The sequence below is a fragment of the Miscanthus floridulus genome, chromosome 3, assembly GCF_019320115.1.
Source record: "Miscanthus floridulus cultivar M001 chromosome 3, ASM1932011v1, whole genome shotgun sequence".
Classification (NCBI taxonomy): Eukaryota; Viridiplantae; Streptophyta; class Magnoliopsida; order Poales; family Poaceae; genus Miscanthus; species Miscanthus floridulus.
Window position 1 is genome coordinate 7,791,311 of NC_089582.1, and position 19,163 is coordinate 7,810,473.

Below are 19,163 nucleotides of genomic sequence, written 5' to 3' on the forward strand. Positions count from 1 at the left end.
GTTCGCTGGTTGGTTTTTGGGCTGATTTAGGCTGGTTGGTGCTGATTTATTGTGAGAGAAAAACACTGTTGGTTGACTAGTTTGGATTGACTGAAACCAACAAGCGAACAAACCGAAAATCGAGTGTTACAGGGCTAGGAATCACTCGATTTTCGTAAGCACACGATCCACATCTAAGGGACCAAATATAAAAGATCGCATAAATGCAAAAAATAAAATGAAGGATCCATATGGACATCGTCATTTTGGGTCCCGTTCGGCTTGCTGAATCTTGGATGAAACTGGCTGAAAAATACTGTTCTGGCTAAATTGTTGTGAGAGAAAACACTATTCCGACTGAAAAAACAAGCCGAATATGGGGTAAGCCGAACGGGCTAGTTTACAAATAACTGATCCTTCATGCATGAAACATCTACAATTCGGTCAAATTTGGTGCCATTCTAAATACGATGATCATTGGTTCACTACCGAAAACAGGGCCTTTGCCGAGTGCAAATTGCTTTGCCGAGTGTTAAAAATCGGACACTCGGCAAAGTCCCTCTTTGCCGAGTGCCGCACTCGGCAAAGAATTCTTTACCAAGTTTCTTTACCGAGTGCCGGGCACTCGGCAAAAAAGGACACTCGACAAAAGCGCGGCACTTGGCATAGGCTGCCCCGCGTAACGATGTTCGGCCACGTCCTTCTTTGCCGAGTGTCTGCTGTTAGGCACTCGGCAAAGATTTTTTTTAGAAAATACTTTGCCGAGTGCCCCTGACACGGCTTTCGGCAAAGATTCAATATTTTTTTTAAATGTCTTTGTCGAGTGCCTAACAGCTTCGGCACTCGGCAAAGGGAGGAATTAAAAAATTATATTTTTTTTGAAATACCTTTGCCGAGTGCCCCTGTGAAGGCACTTGCCAAAGAGGAAATTTCTAAAAAAATTCAAAAATTCTCTTTGTCGAGCGCCTTATTCTTGGCACTCGGCAAAGACCCCCTTTGCCGAGTGCCATGCCCCGACGCTCGGTAAAGTTTTTTTTTGTTTTTGGCCTCTAAATTTTTTGTGTAGCCCTTTTAAAGTACCAGGAACTCCTCATTAGAATTTGGGGATTTTTTTGTGGCTTTTTGATATATTTAGTTACTTTATTTTGTTTACTTGAATTTTTTCGAAAAGTATAAATTTGAACCGCACGTGGTACGAATAATAGAATTTAATGATTCAAAAAATGATAGTCATGTTACTGAGTGTAGTGTGAGGCCGTATCTAGGAACGGACCCAAAATTTCGGACATCTTGTTCACGAAACATGACCGCGAACTTGCGTGCGAAGTGTTTTTAAATTCTATAAAAAGCAAACGAAGTCCGAAAATCATGAAACTTGTTGAGATATCATGATATCGTATATGAAGGCTATGATAAAAATTTCAGAAGATTTCGTGTACGTTATCATGTACGATGCTTACAAACCAGGACATCTCTAGTCACATGCAGAGATGTTCTGGTTTGTAAGTATCATACGTGACAACGTGCACGAAATCTTTTGAAATTTTTATCATAGTCTTCACATACGATATCACGACATCTCAACAAGTTTCATGATTTTCGGACTTTGTTTGTTTTTTATAAAATTTAAAAACACTTCGCACGCAAGTTCGCGGTCATGTTTCGTGAACAAGATGTCCGAAATTTCGGATCCGTTCCTGGATACGGCCTCACACTACACTCAGTAACATGACTATCATTTTTTGAATCATTAAATTTCATTATTCGTACCACGTGCAGTTCAAATTTATATTTTTCGAAAAAATTCAAGTAAACAAAATAAAGTAACTAAATATATCAAAAAGCCACAAAAAAATCCATAAATTCTAACGAGGAGTTCCTGGTACTTTAAAATAGCTGCACAAAAAAATTGGAGGCCAAAAACAAAAAAAAACTTTACCGAGCGCCGGGACATAGCACTCGGCAAAGGGGGACTTTGCCGAGTGCCAAGAATAAGGCACTCGGCAAAGAGGTTTTTTGAATTTTTTTTATGAATTTCCTCTTTGCCGAGTGCCTTCACAGGGGCACTCGGCAAAGGTATTTCAAAAAAAAATCTATGCCGACGGCCGGATCGGGGCACTCGGCAAAGTTGCCTACTTTACCGAGTGCCTCCCTAATCTGGCGCTCGGCAAAGGGGCGGGTGGGGGCACTTAGGCGAATTCGGCCGGGCAGTCCAAGCCACACAGACAGACAACCCCCCCGCGCGCTACTCCCAGCCGTCCCCGCGCCGCCGCCTACCAACGTCGGCCCGCCCCCGCGCCGCGCGCCACCCTCCCCTCCCCATGCGCCGCGCCCGCTAGCCACCGCCGACGCCGCGCGTCGCACGCCGACGCCTGCCCTTGCCCTCGCCAGCCCCCGCCCCCGCGCCCGCGTGTGGCCGAGCTTGGCCAGCTCGCCCACGCCGACCCGCCAACGCCGGTGGGTGGAGGAGGGGAGGAGGAGGAGGAGGGGGAGGAGGTGAGGAGGAGGAGGAGGGGGGAGGAGGGGAGGAGGAGGAGGAGTAAGAGCCGGCCCTGCCCCCGGCCGTGCCCCGTGGACCGTCCGCCCCGACACCGCCCATGCCCGACCCCGTTCCCGACTCCGGTGACCCCGACCCCGACGCCGCCCACCCCTACCCCCGGTAGGTATGCCCTCTCTCTTGTTGTCATGGTAGTGATAGTTGTAGTAGTATTAGTTGTAGTAGTAGTGCTAGTGGTAGTAGTAGTATTAGAAGTAGTGGTAGTAGTAGTAGAACTAGTGGTAGTAGTAGTAGTAAAACTAGTGGTAGTAGTAGTAGTAGTAGAACTAGTGGTAGTAGTAGTAGTAGAACTAGTGGTAGTAGTAGTAGAAGTAGTGGTAGTAGTAGTAGTAGAACTAGTGGTAGTAGTAGTAGCAATAGTGGTAGTAGTAGTAGCAGCAATAGTGGAAGTAGTAGTAGAAGTAGTGGTACTACTTGGATATATTCTTCTGCATGGATTGATATCCAAACTACATGGCTTCTCTTGAGACATATGTGTTTGTCGACCAATGTGTCATTGTTTTTTGCAGGTTTTAGAAACCTCACCGTGCAGGGGAGGTTCTGTTGAATTTTTTAAGTGATAGTATTTTGTTCTATTTTTGTAGAGAAGAGCCCGTCGGAGCCGAGTCGGAGTTTCCGTCGTTGTGCCGGTCTGCCTGCACTACGTCACCTCGCCACTGCACCGACCCGCCATGGCCCCGCTAGCCTGACTCCGTCGCCACCCTAGGTATAACCCCTCTTTCCGTATCATGGTCGTAGATCGCGTAACCCAGTTAGGCGTCTCCCGTTCGAAAGAGATACGGTTGGAGGTATGCAGATCTTTGCATATCTATGACCGTATCTGTTTCTGATTGTCCACGTTTTTTGGACAGCCCATGGATGCGTAGATGGGTTAGTTTCCATGGTCTACTCCGGTCCGAGATAGAGTTTCGGCATCACCTCCCTATTGTTCTCTGGATACGCACTATTCTTTGGTAGGACGTGTATCTGGAGAACAGTGGGGAGGTGCTGCCGAAATTTTATCTCGGATAGGAGTAGAGCATGGAAACTAACCTCATCTACGCATCCGTGGGTGGGATTAGGACCTATCCTCACCTATTAGACAGTAGGAACACCATGTAGATGCAATTGATGGTTACATTACTCGCTGATACATATGTTAGAGGATGGATGACCATCAGTGGATGTACATGGGCTGGAGAAGTCAGAGTGATTACACCACGGAATGGATGAACAAGACCGATGCTTTCTTGAACAGTGCATTTGGCAAGGCTGCTAAAGGACATTGCCTAGTTTTGTGTCCCTACAGCAAATGTGGAAACAATAGAATGGTAAACAAGGTGGAAATGGGTAAACATCTTGTGAAGAATGGATTTACGCCGGACTACACCCGGTGGGTCCACCATGGTGAAGCCCATCGTATGAGAGAGGAGGTGGTGAGACCATGGGTGGAGGCTTTTGATGCTGATGCCGGGGTAGAAGACATGTTAGATGACTTTCACCAAGGACAGTTCAATGAGGGACGTGAGAAGGAGGAGATGGAGGCAGCCACACAGGCATTCTACGACATGATGGACTCGGCACAGAAACCCCTTCACGATCGGTCAACGGTGTCTCAACTAGATGCCATTGGACGCTTAATGGGGTTGAAGTCCGAGTTAAACTTGAGTCGAGAAGGCTTCGATAAGATGTTGGCCGTGATTGGCACCCTGCTTTCAGAGGGCCACATTCTGCCAAAGAGCATGTACGAGTCACAGAAACTCCTTCGTGCACTTAAGATGCCGTATGAGCAGATACATGCTTGTCCAAAGGGGTGCGTCCTATTTAGGAAAGAACATGAGCATGCAAAGTTATGTCCAAAGTGTAAATCCTCTAGGTACCTAGAGGTAGACTCTGATGATGGCCAGAGGAGGCAACTTACGATTCCCGTGAAAATCCTACGGTACCTTCCGTTCCTACCGAGGATCCAACGGCTATACATGACTGAGGAATCCGTGAAACAGATGACATGGCATAAAAATGGCAAACGGTACAATCCTGACAAGATGGTACATCCATCCGATGGTGAAGCTTGGATCCACTTTAATGACAAATATCGTGACAAAGTAGATGAGACTCGAAATGTTGCAGGCCCGGCTAGAACAAGAAATGAGGCAACGTCAGGAGCTGGAGGCCGGGCAGCAAAGGATGGCGGCCTAGCTGGAGGCCGAGCGGCAGGCCCAGGCGCAGAGGCTGACGGACATTACGGAGTTCCTACAAGGGCTTGGACAACGTGTGGGCTTCTCTCTGCCAGCTGGGTTGTTGGTTCCACCTCCGCCTCTACGTCCTACTGCTGTAGCTACTCCTGTGAGTATGAAAGTTTTTTTACTTTCGCTTGTGCTTTGCTTGTATGGCCTTCCTAGATTAGCTATCCAAATAATCTTGTCTCACATGCAATCTTTTCTTCTTTGTGCAGTCTCCATCTGACGGTGGTTCGAATAATCCACCTCATGCACCTCCGAATGATGGAGCTGGGCCTTCACCACAGTCGTAGTGGGCGAGATGAGTGCACGTTGTATTTTTTTCATTTGTTGTTCACTTGGTGATGGACTTGTGATATACTTGTGATGCACTTGTGGATTTTGATGCACTTGTGATGGACTTGTGGATTTATTTGGATGGACTTGAGCACTTATTATTATATATGTGATATATATTGTGATGGATGTGATATGTGCGGATGGATGTGTGGATGGATGAGATATATATGTGATGGATGGCATATATATGTGATGAATGAGATATATATGTGATGGATGAGATATATATGTGATATATGTTTGTATGAATTTATTTGTCATGATGGAATGTAAAAAAAATTAAAAATTGCCGTTTTGGGTCACTTTGCCGAGTGTTGCACTCGGCAAAGGACCCCGTTGGCGAGTACCATGGTCACAGCACTCGGCAAAGCTGGAAAAATGGGCGCTCGGAAAACTATTTTTTCAGCTTTGCCGAGTGCCATGACCATGGTACTTGGCAATGAATTTTTTTTTAAAAAAAATTCAAACTTTGCCGAGTGCCGGCCAGAGGGCACTCGGCAAAGAATTTTTTTTAAAAAAAATCAAACTTTGCCGAGCGCCGGCCAGGGGTCACTCGCCAAAGAATTTTTAGAAAAAAAATAAAACATCTTTGCCAAGGGCTAGATAGAGGGTACTTGGCAAATATTTTTTTTAAAAAAAATAAAAAATCTTTGCCGAGTGCCTGCAGGGTTGGCACTCGGCAAAGCGACCGTCAACGGGGCCAGCACCGTGATGGTCGCTTTTCTTTGCCGAGTGCCCTCGGGGTCTCGACAAAGCCTTTGCCGAGTGCCCGATAAAAGACACTCGGCAAATAGGGCTTTGCCGATCAATTTTTTGCCGTGTGTTCTTTGCCGAGTGCCGCACTCGGCAAAAGCTTTGCCGAGTGCAATTTAGCCTTTACCGAGTGCTTCAAGCACTTGGCAAAGAACCTGAATCCAGTAGTGGTTCACGACGCAAGCCAAGAATGGGTTGTATCGCTCCGAGGAATAGCGAGTGGTTGTGAGGCTAGTGACGGGTTCCATTTGTCATCATCGTCTGAACCGGTGGTGGCGTCCATGTCCTGCTCATACTGGCGCACACCTTCTGGTATAAACTCAAGATAGTCCACATTGTTGTAGAGACCTATCTGCACTCAAGTAGCCTGCCGAAGGTGCACACGAAGAGGACACGACGGTCATCGGCCATCTCCACAAGCTTTTAGCTATTCGACTCGATCTTGAGCTTGTCCCTGCCGATGTGTGGCGAATGTGGTAGCTCCTCAGGATCGTGGGACACAACGGCCTATATGTCTCAGGCGTATATACAGCCAAATCTGTCGATAGTGAACACATTTCCCTTGTGCACAACGACGTCTTTGTAGCCTAAGTGATGGTCGTCAGGATTCCTCAGTGTCTTACCAAGTTCTCATCGCCGTCTCTCACGATTGCCTGAAGGAGTTCGTTGGCTATCATCCCGATTATGAGGTAGCCATCGCCGATGTCGAACGATGAAGGCACACAACGATCCTATGGAAGGCATGATTGGTCCTAACACCAGGGGTGACGACAATGGTGATAGGGGATAGTTCGACTCGATGGCCGGTGTAAGGGTTGAGGAATTGGGCGCTATCATATTCGTTGATGATGGCGAGCCAATTGTCCTTAGCTTTAGTCCCACATCGTGTAGCGATGGTGGGGGAGCACAACATATAAGGCAGGAGAACCCTCACCTATCAGGCTAGTCTTTTGGGTTGAGTAAGGCCCAAAGGCCTTATATGTTGTAGCTCCGGTGGACCTAGGACCTGTGGGAGCTCAGGGCCGGCTGTAAGCCAGCTCTAAGATTGTGAACTCGGTGGTCACCACCGGTTCCAACAATTGGTATCAGAGACCATGGTAAAAAAAGCTAAACCTGATAAAAAAATCTCGAGCGTCACATATGGCGGGGGCACCCCGATGTGTGACTAAGGAATAGATTGTTGGGGTTTAGTTCCAAATCGTGTAGCGATGGTGGGGGAGCACAACATATAAGGCGGGAGAACCCTCACCTATCAGGCTAGTTTTTTGGGTTGAGTAAGGCCCAAAAGCCTTATATGTTGTAGCTCCGATGGATCCGGGACCTGTGGGAGCGCAGGCTCGTGGTAACGAGCCGGGCCGGCTATAAGCCAGCTCCAAGATCGTGAACTCGGTGGTTACCATCGGTTCCAACAATTAGTATCAGAGCCCATGGTCAAAAAAGCTAAACCCAATAAAAAAAATCTCGAGCGTCACACATATGGCGGGGGCACTCCAATGTGTGAATAAGGGGGAGATTGTTGGGGTTTAGTCCCACATCGTGTAACGATGGTGGGGGAGCACAACATATAAGGCGGAAGAACCCTCACCTATCAGGCTAGTCTTTTGGGTTGAGTAAGGCCCAAAGACTTTATATGTTGTAGCTCCGGTGGACCTGGGACCTATGGGAGCGCAGGCTCGTGGTAACGAGCCGGACCGGCTGTAAGCCAGCTCCAAGATCGTGAACTCGGTGGTCACCACCGGTTCCAACATGACGCACCGCTGCTCCCACATATCCTAAATGAGTGCACGGAATGTGACTGGACCTCCCTCGTGTGTGAGGTGCATTAGCTGGTAGGTTCACTCCTCGTAGTCGTTGCGGCGAGCCCCATAGTCGTCCTCTTCTTTGCTAGACATAAGTAGACACGGTGTGCCAAACGAAATGCGGTGTTCAAGGCGACAGCCACCTTCTAGGGCGTGCAGACGGTTGCAAGCTAGGTGCTATTGTAAATAGATAGGGTATATCGGTCATTTCATGTCACTGCCATTGTAAACAGATGGGGTATATCTCGCCTCCATGGTTCATCACTGTTCGTGCCATCCACTGTCAGAGCTTGTCTGCTAGTGCGCCCATTGAAGGCCAAGCGTGCTTCTTCCACCAGCATCAGTCGAGGGGTACACAACTCCTTGCTGCTATACTTCACAGGTGCAGGTGCAGTCAGAGGAAGATGGGTGTGGCCACACGCATCACAATCAAGAACAACAAGTGAAGGATACTCGTCTGCTCTAGTCTCCGCTCCTTGCATTTGGCTTGGCAACATTTTGCAAGATGTTTGATGTAACACTCATCTGCTTGTGTGCAGGACCTGACTATGATGGCACTGATGATCACGTTCAATAAGAGGAACCAATCTGCCATGGCAATTGGTGTATTCCAATTCTATAGCGGCGACTGCCACACGGGCAAGTGGGCTGGTGGCCAAAGCTAGGAAAACATTTATTCTTATTCTATTTTATTATGCCATTCAAAATAAGGGGACACCGATTTAAGAGTCGTTCACTACTGCAATTAAAAAAATTATATTATATTAATTATATTATAGTTAATGGTTCTAATTTGTTCTGAATTTTGCAGCCTGCGACTGGAAATCCACTTTTTCTTCTTTGTCATCTCAATAGAATAGAAAGAAGCGGGAAGTTTTCTAGTGTTAGCAATGTGTGTTTTAAGATAGAATCCATCGAGGAGAATAAGCGAAACTGGATCCAAAAAAGCAGAAATCGATTTTTTGAAAAAGATTCGAAAAAAGAAAGTAAGTAGAATTAGATTCAAGATAAAAGAAAAAAAGGTTTTAGTAATTAGTAAAAAAATGTGGATGAATACTTGCTCTTTTCTCGATTTTAGATCGGATTTTTTGGCGGCATGGCCAAGTGGTAAGGCAGGGGACTGCAAATCCTTTACCCCCAGTTCAAATCTGGGTGCCGCCTGATCAATAAAATACTTAGGATTTCAATAAAATACTTAGGATTATAGTACTGATCAAACTCGACAAATTCGTACCCCCCTAAGTTGGGGCACGAGAGTAACTAGGTTTGGCGATACACGGATAAGCGTTTTGAGAGCTGCTTTGATGGCTATTTGTGCGAGAACTACCAACCATCAACTTTGCATCATCAAGGTATTTACTAAGTAGTAAAGAAGACATAGAATGCTTTTCAGGAGCTGGGTTGGTCCCAGTTCGCTTGCTGTTTAGGAGAGTCCTTGTAAGTTCATTCTCCTCTGTTTATTTATATGCTTAAACTTAGTGGGTAGTCTCGACTGACCTAGGGTAGCGGTTTGAGCGGCGATACACTATTTTGCTCGATGGGTCCTTAGGGTCGATGCGTCCTTAGGGTCGATGCGCTGGTCGCATGCCGGGCTAAAGAATAACCAGATGTCGCCCACCACATGTTGTGCCCGACACGGTTCGCCGATAGCCCCAACTTCGACCCACCATGCCTTACCGACGATGGGGCCAGACACCACATTCCTCCACGAGGTTGGGCTGTGATTGTCTTTTGGCGTGATGCCTAGGAAGATGTGCCCTCAGCCAAAAGGCCTCGGGCACAACTTGTGTTCAAAAACTCGATGGTTCGTAGGATTCTTTAATTTACATCAGGTATCACATTTGGCTACATTCTTCGTTCATGCAAGAGCCGAGATATCTGCTATTGAGAGTCGTGTGGATTAAGATAGCATCATTACACGGAGAGTAGAAGGCAGACCAACCACCTCGCCTGACATGACAATATAAGTGTTCCTTGATGCCTAAGGCGTTGTAGGTTCTGTTGCTTCCCCTCCGTCCTAGGATGGAGCTCGAGGGACATTGGTCATGCTGGAGCCCAGTGGCACGGGAGATGTGTTTGTGGTCTGTTTTGTTTAGGGGTCATGGTAATCATCCTTCCATAGTTACACCTACAGAAACCTTGTTACGACCTCTCCTTCCTCTAAATGATAAGGTTCAATGGACTTCTCGTGACGTCGGGGGTGGTGAACTGCCCCTATCGCTGCAATCTTCACTGGACCATTTAATCGGTAGGATCACGGGCGATGTGTACAAAGGGTAGGGACATAGTCAACATGAGCTAATGACTCGCTCTTACTAGTCATCCCTTATTGTAGAGCAATGATTGCAATGATCTATCACCATCACAGTGAAATTTCCAAAGATTACCCACGCCCGTCGACCAAAGCTATATACTCATTGAATACATCAATTTAGTGCGTGTGAGCTTGTTGGCCAAAACTATATACTCGTTCAGTGTAGTGCGTGTGCGGCCTAGAACATCTAATGGCATCAAAGACCTATTATTGCCTCAAACATCTATGGCCTATTTAAAGTTTGTCGATCCTTGCTATGTCTAGACCTTGTAAGTTTCTCAGTGTTGATTCAAATTAAGCTGTAGGATCTATGCCTGGTGGGGCCCTTCCATCAATTCAATTAAGTTTCAGTCTTGCTACCATAGTCCCTCGGAATCCAAATACTTTGAAATCCAAGAATTTCAACTAAGACCATGAAGTATGAATGCCCCCGACTGTCCCTATTATTCATTACTTTGATCCCAAAGGCAAACACATTGAAGGGGTGCGCTCTACAAAGGAAACATATAATGGATGCAACTTCGTGTGGGACACGTAGCAGCACACAAGCACTTGTCACAGTAGCAGGCAAAAGGTGCCCGCAAAAATTAAGAGACAAAGATACCGGGAGTCGACTGCACACCATCAGGGGTCCTTCAAGTAGTCATAGGTCCAATACAACTCATGTGCCAGTGTAGCCACAATGATAAAACTGCCCAAAGCATCCCTTCACACTAGGCACAATGAGTCTACATGTGAGGATAGCAACCAATGGTCCATAGAGCACGGGAGCAACCAAAACCTATCCAGCTACACGCCAAGAGCATGCGGCGCCTTAGGCAAGGCATCTAGCTAGCGGTAGCCAGCCATGACCGCATGCCGGCCACCATGGTGCGGCTGCCAGCCTGCAACAACTAGCCGAAACTGGACATGACTACCTGGCGGTCAGCCAGGGCTGCCCGAGGGTGGCCGAGGGTCGGGTGGAGCAGTCCTAGTGAAAAGGCCCAAAAAACTAGTGGATTCACAACAGTTTACCCAGGTCTCAGCCACCCGAACACCTTCCCCCTACTATACTTGAGGGGAATCAGTCCTCCTAGGAGTTTTGGGTGTTTTCTGTTCCTTACAACACACAATTTTGGAAGACAACATGAAATTCATGTGATACGAAGTTTTCCAGGTGTCTCGCTCAGAAACTGGGGTTTTTTTAGAACTAGGCGCACGTGAGTCGTTGTGACCACAGGTGGACCAAACCTTGGACTTTCCAAGTGCCGGATTCATGGGCGGGTCCCCAAAGGTCCAAGGCGGCCCGGTGGGACCGGGCACGTGGCCCATTTTTGCCCGTTTTCACCTATTTTGGCCTCCCGTGAACCATTTTCGTCTCTCGCTACCCGACTGGCTTCACCGTTTTCACAACCGCCTTGGCTCGAGCTTGTCATTACCTAACCGACTTCACCGTTTTCACAACCTCTTTGGCCTGACCTTGTCGTTTTCACAACCGCCTCGGCTCGGCCTTATTTTACAACAGCATATATGGGTTGGTTGACTGTAAACTTAGAAGATCATTTTGCATTATCTTTCATAATGACAAAGGTTGACAATTCATAACATTATTAGGGGTATTTTAAATTCTTTCATAATAATAGATGTGGGCAATTTAGATATAAAGTTAGTGGATTGTTTTTAATTATTTGTCATTATGAGGTGATGCATCATGAGTTCATCCCATAAATTTTGGTGGAATCAACCAATTCGTTGTGCATATACTAATTATTAACTTATGAAGAATAAGATGGTGATGGATCAACTCATCCCATTCCATCACCCAAATAAAAAAAGTGAGTGAGAAGAAGATGGACCGCCTCGTTCCTCCAACCAAACCACGGGCACGTAATTCTTTAGTCAGGTACTCGAGTGTGATGGATGTGAAATGGAGAACAGGATAGACAGTGGTATCTCAACACACGGACCATATTTCATATCCTTCCTGGAAGCCTCGCTGCTGTGCAAGCGACACAACTTGGTTAGCTAACTGACAACGAACAATTTGTTTTTCTTTTTTCATTCAGTTTCTGTGTGTGGTTCAGACTTGTAGAGCGATGACCCAGCGGTAGGTCGGCCCGCATTCTCCCCGATCATATTACCAGTCAAAGGTAGCTCAGTGTCCCATATCAATACCCGGGGTATCTGAGTCAAAGGATTAATGAGCATCATCTCGGCTCATCTGATGGTTAAGAACACAACTGCGGCCTCGACCGACCCCTAGGGGCCGGGCCACGCCTCATCTGACTCTGAGGTCGAGGTTTTTGCCTCGTCCGACCCCAAGGCGTGTGCTTCGACTTCGAGGATGAGGTTTCCGCCTCGTCCGACCCCAAGGCATGGGCTCTGACTCGTCTGATCCCGCGCGGAGGGCTCCGCCTCGTCCAACCCCCGAGGGTCGGATTCCGTCTAGCCTAGCCCTCAGAGCGAGATTTCCGCCTCGACCGTTCCCTAGGGTCAGATTTGCTACCGAACAAAAGCAGTGGCCCCAGGGTGGGACCCGAACCACTTCAACCACTACGGCGTGGAGACGCACTCCCAGGAGCATGTCATGGGCGCGTCCAGATGCGACTGGCGGTCGCATCAGGCCATGATGGGAGACTCACGTCGCCCACCGCGTCATCAGGCCAACACTGTGCTGCCAACTCCCTTCCTGACCACCATCCAACGTTAGTCGACCGGCGTCAGTTGACTGGCACTGTACCGCCAGCCCACCGTACGGCCTCTGTCAGGGGACCCTTTGACCATTCCGTCCGCTCAGATGGGATGGAAGACAAGAACGACGCACAACGCCCGCACGTATGCTGCAGCGGCCAATAGGGCCCCGGTGCGACGCCGCTGCCACCACGATCTATAGGGTCAGCGGGACCCACGCAAAGAGGAGGATGGCACACCCCTGGGAGCCTTAATTTCTCTTTCTTTTTTCGCTCTTCCCTTCTCTCGGTCTCTGGTATCATGTTCTCTCCCCTTGGTCTATAAAAGGGAAGCCAGAACACCATTCAGAGAGAGAGAGATTGATCGACCGACAGATCGAGCAGTAGAAACATCAAGCAATCGAACCATAGAGACTTGGGAGCTCCTCCCTCTCTCGCCAGTTTGTAACCCCCTACTACAAACTCAGTGCTGGTAACACGAGCAGTCCAAAACTGGACGTAGGGACATTCGACCCGAACCAGTATAATTCGCGTGTCCTCTTAGCACACCATCCGGGTCAGACGCGCAATATTAGAAATTTACTCATTGGTGTTTGCTCGAAACACCGACAATTGGCGCGCCAGGTAGGGGTACTTTTGTGAGTCTCGACATCAACACCAGGGCTCGAATGGCTAGTCATGGCATCAGCTGGGTGCCGGGCGCACATGTGCGCTTCTGGGACCTAGAATTCATCATCACGGCGGAGGGAGAGCTGGCGCGGGTGCCCGTCGTTGCTCAACCCCTCCACTCCGCCGGCCTCAACGCGATCACTGAGGTGCTTGAGGAGCTGCGGCTGCGTGCGCCGGAGGCCCTACCCCCAGGAGTGGCCGGCTCCTCGACTTTGACTATGGTAGGTTGGAGCGTCAGCTCGGTGTCTTCCTGGGACCCCAACTATCCTGGGAGGGCCTGCGCCACCCCACCTTCTCGTTCACCAAGTCATGACATAGCTTGTCGGGGGAGAGCCGCTCTCCCCAGAATACCTCATCCGGAGTGCCCCGACAGTGCTCCCGTTTGGTCTCCACAACGCCGCAGAGACCGTTGGCCACCTTGTGGCGCAACGCATGATTCCATCCCCCGCGAATGACGAGTTCGTGGTGGTGATCGAACACATCGCGGAGTCTTTCCATGACCTCCTTGTAGAGGAGCCAAAGTCGCACTCTGGCTCTAACTCTAACAGGGGGAGCCATCACCCCTCTCGTGAATGCTTCATGATAGGTACCTGCCGATGCAGGATCCACGGGATACCCCGCAAGGAAGGGAGAAGACCTAATCTAATTAGGATTCTTCCCCTATAATCTTAGTCGCAGTGTTACTCTGTAATCCTACTAGGAATTCTCATTGTAAACTGACTAGGACTCTGACCTCCTGACTATATAAAGGAGGGCAGGGCTCCTTAGATTGGGAGTTCAAGAGAATAATTGCACAACACGACACTTCATAATCAATCCAACGCAAAAGCTAACACCGACTGGACGTAGGGCTATTACTCGGTCTACGATCGAGGGCCCGAACCAGGATAAATCGACTGTCTCTTGCGTTTACCATCGAGTTCCGCATACGCTGAAGCCCGAACATACTGCCCCGGGTACCCCCATGGCAGGCTATTGGTGGTCAAACATCGATAGCTGGCGCGCCAGGTAGGGGCTTTTGACGACTTTGCATCCGAGAGCTTGATGGACCTCGACGACATAATCTTCTCGAAGGGATCGACCTTCATCTTTGGTTCATGGATCTGTGAGGCAGGCGACGATGGCAAGCTCCAAGGCCATCTTCTCGAAGATTCAGATCATCATCAAGACCATCCTATTTCGACGATAACGACAGATCAGCCTGCCGGAAGATTCGCACAGCGCGTAATGTCCAATCCGACTCAGTTTTCACAAATTCACGCATCCGATTCAAACTCAAGTTCCGCTTCCAAAACGAAGTCTTATCCGAGTTCTTTCGGAAAGCTGAGTTCTTTTCTAACAAAACTCCGGAACCTGACGTCAACCTGTCGAGAATACTACTCGGAGTACACCCAGAATACTTCAAAGAAGTCGGGTCCTTTTCCGTTCAGGCTCCACAACATGGCAACATCTTATCAAACATGGCACGAATGATCCACTTATCCCATGCTTAGAATGCCGCTGAAGGGAGCCTAGGAAGGTCTCGTTTTAACCATAACATCTCAAGACTGCATCATTCACTGGCCAGGTACCATTCCTGAGGATGACGACACCCAACTAGTCGACGACACAACAACAGCAATTCTACCCTACCAAGAAGGAGATTCCATCTATGACTTTGAGACCTCTACTGAAGTTATCAACAGCTCTGGCAGTACGGAAATCAACGACGATGATAGAACAACTCACGCTAGAGAAGTACTCATGATTCACCATCCTCGATCACCATTGATCCCCCAGAAGCACCCGACATAAGGTCTTCAGATGAATCCGAGTCCAATATATCACCATTTATCCAGGGGCACGATGGTGAGACTAAGAGTCAGAGGCAAGCAAGAGAAAGAAAGAACAAATTGAAACAAGGACGACAACACCGTGCGAAATAGCAAAAAGACACTTGGATCAAATATGAATCAGACCTAGCCGAGTATGATAGAAGAAAATCAGAACGAGAGATCGAAGAAGGACGAGCAGCGAATACACCCTACGATAAAATCCGAGAAGCACTAGAAGAACTTAGGGCGACCTCACATCCCAATGAGAAACAAGAACAGCTCCGAGATTTCCTCCAATTAACAGTCTTTAGAACGAACGATGGAAAGGCAACATCTCATGAACAGGGAGATCAAAATCAAAGGAAGTCTGCTTTCGAAAGACTAGGACCAAGTGGAAGTCACAATGGAGAGAGCCAAAGAAATCACAGTCAAAATAACCGAGTCGAGCAACCAAGAAAGGCCAGAAGCAGAGCACCTACTCGGACAGCCACACAAAACTACTCTCACCAAGACGACAGTTGGAAAGAAGGGGGCGCAGAATCAAAATATACAGAAGCCAGAACGCACGATAGATTCCCTTGTTTTGCAAACATACTTGCTTTGATACAACTACCTCACAAGTTCAAACCATCCAACCACTCCAAGTACGATGGCAAGACCGAACCAAAGCAATGGCTCAGGATTTACTCACAATCGATTGAATTAGCCGGGGGAAACGATGACATCAAAACCTTGTTCTTTCCCATGGCCCTAGAAACCATGCCGCTTCAATGGTTTGACAAATTGAATCCGGGATCAATCAAAAACTGGGAAGACTTGCAAAGAGCTTTCTGTGAAAATTTTGCGGGAATTATTACACACCCAATCACCCACGTAGAATTAAAAGGACTCAAACAAAAAGGAGGCAAAAGTCTTAAAAATTACTATCGACGATTTGGCGAACTACGAGCTCAAGTACATGACACCACACAACGAGAAGTAATCAAAGCTTTCTCTCACGGAACCATGGCTAGGTGGCAATTTCAAGACTTCTGCAAAGAAAACTCAAGAAATAATGAAGAATTCAGAAGAACAGTGGAAAAGATGATTACTGTAGAGGAAAAAACAAGAGAAAGATTCCCGGATAGAAACAACAGAGACAACCCGGATAGGCAAAATCCTCAAAGCAACAGACGTCAGGAGAGAAAGTGAGGTCCAGACAACACAGTAGCAATGGCTGACAAATCAAAGAAATTTACCAAGCCCAGAAGATATGATGACATTGAGAACATACGTTGCCCCTTGCACCCCAATGGAAAACACACTATCGGAAATTGCTACACCTTCAACGAAAGATACACTAGAAAAGATAGCAAGGGAAACAATAAAGAAGACAATTAGAAAAAAGAAGGAGACAACCATGAGGACAAGGGATTCCAAAACTCCAGAGGGACAGTGGCTGTAATCTTTGCCGGGATTCCAGACTCCAGAAGCAAACATCAAGAAAAACTAGCGTTAAGAACAATCATGGTAGCAGAACCTGCTACACCAAGATATCTCAGCTGGTCAGAGTACCCAATCCAATTCTCAAGAGAAGACCAGTGGACCAGCGTAGGAAACGCAGGCCATTACCCATTGGTTCTAGATCCAACCATTGCCGGGATGACTGTTACGAAAGTACTAATCGACGAAGGAGCCGGACTCAACTTCATTTTTTTAGAAACTCTAAGAAAGATGGGACTACAACTCGTCGGGATGATCACACCAACAAGCACACCTTTTTATGGTATAGTACCCGGCAAGGCAGCAATGCCACTTGGACAAATCACTCTACCGGTTACCTTTGGGACTCCCCCGAACTACCGCATAGAGTTCATCAAATTTGAAGTCACAGATTTCGATTCGTCATATCACGCAATCCTTGGGCGCCCGGCACTAGCAAAATTCATGGCAATACAGCATTATTCGTACCTGTTGCTCAAGATGCCAGGGCCTAGCAGAGTTCTTTCTCTTCGGAGCGATCTAAAACACGCATTTGACTATGACGTATAAGCAATCCAAATTGCAGCAAAGGCACAGGCAAACGATGGAAGAAAAAAAATAGCCACTATCGCCGCAGAAATAAGCCAAGAAGAACTAGAGATACCGGCTAAAAAATCAAGCATCCTAGCACCACCAAAAGAAGTCGATGTCAAGCAAATCGACCTAGGCACCGGTGATCCCGCAAAAACAGCAACCATCAGTGCCCACCTATCAGCAAAATAGGAACTTGCGCTCACCAACTTTCTTCGGGACAACAAGGATATCTTCGCTTGGAAGCCGGCCGACATGCCAGGGGTCCCAAGAGAGTTGGCTGAGCATAGAATTGATGTCAATGAAGGCTCCAAGCCTATAAAGCAACGACTACGACGATTCTCTCCCAACAAGAAGGCAGCAATAAAAAAGGAAATTACAAAACTAATGGCAGCTGAATTCATCAGGGAAATCCTCCATCCAGATTGGCTAGCAAATCTAGTTCTGGTACAGAAAAAGAACACGGACGAGTGGCGCATGTGTGTTGACTACACAGATCTCAACAAACACTGTCCAAAGGATCCGTTTGGACTACCACGCATTGATCAGATAGTCGATTCAACAGCAGGATCTGCCTTATTATCCTTTCTTGATTGCTATTCCGGATATCACTAGATCGCATTAAAAGAACAGGACCAAAGCAAGACATCTTTCATCACTCCGTTCGGCGCCTACTGCTGGTTGTAAAAACAAAGAACCCGGATACACTAATTGAAGACTTAAAACAAACCTTCAAGAATCTGAAGAGGTGGAGGTGGAAATTGAACCCAAACAAGTGTGTATTCGGAGTTCCATCAGGACAACTACTCAAATTCTTGGTCAGTCATCACGGAATCGAAGCGAGCACTAAGAAAATTCGAGCAATAACAGAGATGGGCCCTCCTCGAAACATCAAAGATGTACAAAAACTAACAGGCTGCATGGCGGCACTCAACCGTTTCATATCAAGACTCAGCGAAAAAGGGTTGCCTTTCTTTAAACTGTTAAAGAAGGCAGACAAGTTCGAGTGGATGGAAGAAGCCAATGAAGCTTTCAAGAAACTTAAGGCATACCTCACCTCCTCACCAGTCCTCACACCTCCAAAGAAAGACGAAGACATGATGCTATACATTACGGCAACTACTTCTGTAGTCAGCACGGCGATAGTAGTGGAAAGGGAAGAAGAAGGGCGCGTGTATAAAGTGCAACGCCCAGTATACTACATCAGCGAAGTACTGTCAGAATCAAAAATTTGGTACCCGCATGTACAAAAACTACTCTATGCCCTACTGATCACTTCACGCAAGCTTCGTCACTATTTTGAAAGCCACAAGATTACCGTGGTGACAGATTTCCCACTGGGAGACATCTTACACAACAAAGACACAACAGGACGCATATCCAAGTGGGCGGTTGAACTTGGTGCTCTCAACATCGATTTCACCATGCGGAAAGCAATTAAATCTCAAGCCCTTGCTAATTTTGTTGCCGAATGGACAGAAATTCAAGAACCCGTGTCAAGCGCCATCCTTGATCATTGGAAGATGTACTTTGATGGATCACTCAAGCTAGGCGGAGCCGGTGTAGGCGTCCTCCTAATTTCTCTAGACGGAAAACAACTAAAGTATGTCCTTCAGATATTATGGTAAGCCACCAACAATGAAGCAGAATATGAAGCTCTCATACACGGGCTAAGAGTAGCTATTACCCTTGGAATCAAGCGATTACTCGTATACGGTGACTCGGCAGTAGTCATCAACCAAGTCAACAAAGATTGGGATTGCACTAAAGAGAACATGGGTGCTTACTGTGCAGAAATCCAAAAACTCGAAAAACATTTCCAAGGATTAGAAATTCTACATATCCTGCGAGATTCCAACATTGCAGCAGATGTTCTTGCCAAACTTGGATCCGACAGGGCAAAGGTCCCACCTGGCGTATTCATAGAAGAGTTATCAGCTCCCTCTATCAAACAACCTGGTGAGACAACCACAGAACTCACAGCCAAAGGCAGCCAAAT

General features: G+C 47.4%; 1 non-coding gene and 1 pseudogene across 1 annotated transcript; one reads left to right on the forward strand and one right to left on the reverse strand.

The window, feature by feature from the left end:
• Nucleotides 1–8,736: 8,736 nt before the first annotated feature.
• Nucleotides 8,737–8,807, forward strand: TRNAC-GCA (transfer RNA cysteine (anticodon GCA)). The gene has a single exon. It is a non-coding gene; the product is annotated as a tRNA-Cys (tRNA).
• Nucleotides 8,808–9,383: 576 nt separating this feature from the next.
• LOC136547751 (5.8S ribosomal RNA) lies at nucleotides 9,384–9,539 on the reverse strand (annotated as a pseudogene).
• Between the last annotated feature and the right edge of the window lie 9,624 nt (nucleotides 9,540–19,163).